We start from the raw sequence: 5,152 nt of genomic DNA on the forward strand, positions 1-5,152 counted from the left end.
CATTTCCTTCTAGCTCTAGATGATGGTTGCTGGGACGTAGTCGAATCAAGCCAAGCGGGGACACTGACGTCCTTTATAGGTACTTGCCCCGATCCGATCCGATCTTGTAAGATCATCTCTAACAGATTTGTAATAGTGGTTAAACCCGTAACATTACCGATATCTATAGTTTTGGTTGCAAAATATGTCTAGACCATATCCCGTGATCTAGCCTCACCCATAAAACTTTGGACCCGGCTAGGCAGCATCCGGTGCTGGTTTGTCCATCCCAGCATCCGGGTGCCAGCTTGTCCGACCAAGCATCTCAGTGCTAGTTTGACCAATTCAGCATCCGACTAGGAAAAAGGTAGTTACATGTAAGAGAAAATCAGCAGACATCAAAGCGCGTGATCACTCTGCGAATTACTCCAGCTTTTCTTCCACTTCTAGATACTGTTCAGCAAGACATACTACTTCGGCTCTTCTTCCTCCTCCAGATTTGACTAAAAACTTCGACTTATGTAGATCAGAAAACAACACATGATCACCTCCTGCATGAAAACTTAGCATCGATGTTAAGGCAACTTTTGTATTACTTAGAAAGCAACTTAGCATCAATCTTTAGCAAAGTTAAACGTTACCATAAATCAAATTAACAAAGAGTGATTAAGTTAATTAAAATGAATAATCAACTTACATTGGTCAAGGACCACGGTGGGCGTGCGCTCTCACTAGGCATCGTGGGCGTCGCCACCTGCTCGAACTAGGCACCATGGCCTCCTCCACCACCACGCTCGAGATGGTACTAGCTACGCCGCTGCCCATACTTGCTCGAACTAGGCACCATGGCCTCCTCCACCACCGCGCTCGAGATGGTACTAGCTACGCTGCCCGGGATCCACCGCTTCCCGGTACAACTTAGCAATATCACAAATAAGTACCTTAAGCATGTTGAAAAAACAACTTAATTAGACGAGTGACCAACTTATGCATGTTGCTCGAAAACAAAAAAACTAAGATAGATTGTAGATGCCAACACAACTTAACCATAATGGAAAGAACTTAACTAATTTTCAGTTTCAACTTAAGCATGATGACAATGCAACTAATTAAACCAGTGAACTTAATTTATTTAAGTACAAAACTTAAGCATAGTGATAAAACACCTTAATTTAATAGCTAGAGAACTTATCCATATAGCTAAAAAATGAATATGAAGAACTAAAACAACCCCACACAAAGTATATGCAAACTGTCCGGTCTATCTATTACAATCAGGACTATTAGGTAGTAGTGACCGGTGAGTAACATCCAAAGTTAAGCCACTCTATATTCTATACCCTTGATTCGTGAATTCAAGTTTCCCATCTCGCAGTAGTTAAGAGTTTCACGTAATTGTCGCTCATATTTAAACACGTACCTGCTGACAAGTTATCGGACAAGGCCCTGGATGGTTCCTTGTCGCTGCATCAACTTCTGGTAAACGCAGGCGAGAATGCTTGTTTTTTGTTTTGTCTTTCATGTTATTGGATTTCAAGTTTGTCTCCTAGAAAAGCAAGTTTCTAATTAAAATTCATTATTAAGCTAAGGAACAATATTGGTTGTTCAAATCAAAAAATTAAATGCATTGTGGAAAAGCAACTTAGTTAGGTTATGTAAAACAACTTATCTAGCCCAAGAAAACAACTTAGCCTGATGACAAGCAGCAAGTTAATTAAATAGGTATACCACTTAGGGTCATTTGGTGTAACTCAAAAACTTAGCCATATTAATAGGAAACATGAGGCATTGTTGACAATTTAAATCATGCTTACAATAAAGCAACTTAAAACATATGTAACTAGGACCACTGACTGTACTCAAGTTAGTTTAGATGATAGAACCAACTTAGTGAGATGATAAAGGTAACTTATGCATGTTGTCAAAAGCAACTTAATTAATATAGAAGACGATGGAAGCAGAAAACACCTCCCTTGTGTTGTATGAAACATTCTAAATGGAAGCTAAAAACACCTCCCCTGAATGGTTTTTGAGTCACTGTATAGTCGCTGAATAGTCGATGTATAGTCGCCAAGTCGTTTTCCAAAAATCACGGCGACTCGCGACTATACAGCGACTTTGGTCGACTATACACTGAGTCGTAGCCTCGACGACTCACTTTTGAGTCGCGACTCAAAAATCATGCTCCCCTGTTCTATGAAACCTAACAAAAACTACTTGGTGATTTAATATGAAATTAGCAACCAAAAACTGTTACTTAGCTCATGGTTTATGCATGGATCACTAGATTGCATGATGAAACAAACACAAAAAATGACTGACTGTATAACCAACCTAAGAACATGGGCATCTACACATCTCTGATGGGTCCATGATCTACCTCCATCTGAAATTGAACTAATTCCTACTACTAAAAGCAACATGTTGACACAACAACTTCACCCTGCGGGAAACACAAGCAGGTGATATACCATAAGATCCTTATGTGTAATGTTTCTTGGTTCATTATACACTTTGCAAGTATGATAATTATCTGGCAGCATTTGCAACTGAATTGGTACTGGACGGGTAATGTCTGTAGATAATATTGATAGACAAAACAATGTACGGAAAACTCAGCTATCAGTACTGATTATCAACTAATACTAATAACGGGAAACATGTGAATACACCATAGTGCCAGCTACAAGAGACACCACAATTTTCTAAAGCGCAAATGAGAAGATAATGTTTTCTCCCCTGGGGCATGCATCTACGTTCTTGGCCTGAACTAACCACTCAAGTAAGCCTCACTAGTTCATAATTTGCCCGTTAAAAGTAAAATAATCATGTCAAACCTGCTTACGAGTAAGACATTTATGTCGAGCTTAACATCATGTTCACTGTAGCTCACCATGGATTCAACTTCATGAAACATAAAACATTCATAAGAGTTGTTTCACGCTCAAAACATTATGGTCATGCCAACACAGATCCAAGTTGAGAGCTATTTGTAGAAACAATTTGACACAAAATTACCTAACAATCCAGCATATGTATGTTCATCAAGGCAAGGTCGCTGTTGTTTCTGAAATTGCTGTTGTTACCGAAGTTTCTGAAGCTAATGCTGCTACTGGCGATGGATGTCGATGTAGTCGCTACAACATGCAGCTGCTCCTCCCCGCACACAGGGAGGGCATGGTGCGACACTAGGTGCACTGGCCGGATGCGGGGTGGCCTTACCTTGAGCTGGTGATTCGAAACGAGCGGGAGGTTGAAGTTTCCGGCCGGAGCTGCTTGAGGAGGAGGTCAGGGCAGAGGCGCCTGGAGCTACGTTGGGGACACCTCCAACGGATACCTGGTGGAGGTGGGGAATACCTAGTGGAGCTAAGTTGAGACCAGCTTAGCCCAACATGGTCTGAGTCAAAAACATAGTAATTGATGACAGTAGCCAACTTAGATACAATCTAGAACCAAATTAGGTGTCGAAGAAAGACCAACTTAGCCCAACATGGTATGAGTCAAAAATAGAGTAATTGATGACAGTAGCACACTTAGGCACAATCTAGAACCAACTTAGGTACTGCGAATAAACCAACTTTGACCAACATGGTATGAGAGACAAACAGGATAATTAAGTTCACTAGCCAACTTAGGTACCGCGAGTAAACCAACTTTGACCAACAAGGTATGAGAGGAAACAAGATAATTAAGTTAACTAGCCAACTTAGGCACAATCAAGAACCAACTTAGGTATTGACCAACATGGTATGAGAGAAAAACATGATAACTAAATTCATTAGCCAACTTAGGCACAATCAAGAACAAACTTAGTTACTGACAGGAAACCAACTTAGTGAAACATAGTGTCGGACAAACATTTTAGAGAAGACAACTTAAGCACAGTGTTAGAACCAACATCTTCAGTTTCACTAGCCAACTTAATGATAGGTAAAACAACTTCATTAAGCATATATGATTAACTTATTTCATGCCATCAAAGAACAAACAGGGAAACTACATAATTCTCACCCATATCAACCCCATTTTAAAACATGTTGTCTAGTATATGGTACTAATTTTAGATCAACGACATATGAAACCATCCTGGTGTTTGAACATGAGATGAGCATGGTACATGCTAAAAATCCCTTCAGTACAAACATATGAGCAAGGATTATCATGGCAGACGTGAAAAAAATCCAGAAATATTAGCACTATAGAGAACTTCCTGCATGCCTTGCTACAACCTACATAGCTTGCTACTTGTTCCAGGCAAGTGACTACTGTAGACTTGAGCTATCACATAGGAGCAAGCATCATCATGGCACTATGAGGACTTCTAAATCACAAGGAGATGTGCAACAAAGAAAATCCACAGAGCATACCTTGCTACTTAGTACATCGTACGTACCACGAGTTGAATTCGACACAGCCTACAAATGAAGAACTACAGATCGCCTATGAGAATTACTAGTACAAGAGAGAATCGTGAGAATCGTGCATTACAGGCGGAGATTTGTCACATTAACTCGCATAATTGCAGTAGGCACCACCGCCGCGGAACTCGAGTTGAATCCCCCACAACCTACGAACTACGGACTAAAAATCGCTAAGGAGATGTTGCAGGAAAGAGAATCGAGCGTTAGAGGTTGAGATTTGTGCGATTACCTCGTGTACTCGGTGTAGGATCACCCACCGCGGAACCTGTGACTTCAGAGCAAACAGAACTCGCCCTCACCCTTCTCCGACTAGCTCGCCGCGGACGCGCGCAGCTTGACCCGGCCCGTGCCACGCCCTTCTCCGAGTAAGTCGCCGCCCTCCGCGCAGCTTCATACACGCCACACCCTTCTCCAACTAGCTCGCCTCGGACGCGCACCTCGATCCACGCCTCGCCGCGGACGCGTACCTCGATCCACGCCTCGCCGCGGACGCGCAGGTCGCTCCTCAACTCCGAAGCGCAACTCCATCCGCGCCTCGCCGCTCTTTCGCGCGCCTCGCTCTCCGTCGCCGTGGCCGCGCAGGTCGCTGCTCGACTCGGATCTTACGGCGGGAACACACCGCACCGTCAGGGCGAAGAGCTCGTCCCCACATGGAGCACGCTCCGCCTACGATGTCAGCGCGCTCCGCCTACGACGTCAGCGCGCTGAAGCTCACGCGAGCTCCACCGCCGGCGAGAAACCCTAGCGAGGAT

At 43.2% G+C, this 5,152-nt stretch overlaps 1 long non-coding RNA gene across 6 annotated transcripts; it reads right to left on the reverse strand.

Annotated features, from left to right (window-relative positions):
• Positions 1 to 238: 238 nt before the first annotated feature.
• On the reverse strand, positions 239 to 4,806 carry LOC124677534. Of its 6 annotated transcripts, none has more exons than XR_006994080.1 (4): positions 4,630 to 4,806; positions 1,400 to 4,553; positions 677 to 920; positions 239 to 530 (listed from the first exon to the last, which is right to left on the reverse strand). It is a non-coding gene; the product is annotated as an uncharacterized LOC124677534 (long non-coding RNA). The 6 variants fall into 6 exon arrangements; XR_006994082.1 differs by having other exon boundaries at positions 1,400 to 1,525; positions 2,314 to 4,806; XR_006994081.1 differs by having other exon boundaries at positions 1,400 to 3,345; positions 4,630 to 4,805.
• Positions 4,807 to 5,152: the final 346 nt, after the last annotated feature.

This window comes from Lolium rigidum, chromosome 7 (genome assembly GCF_022539505.1).
Source record: "Lolium rigidum isolate FL_2022 chromosome 7, APGP_CSIRO_Lrig_0.1, whole genome shotgun sequence".
In the NCBI taxonomy this organism is placed as follows: Eukaryota; Viridiplantae; Streptophyta; class Magnoliopsida; order Poales; family Poaceae; genus Lolium; species Lolium rigidum.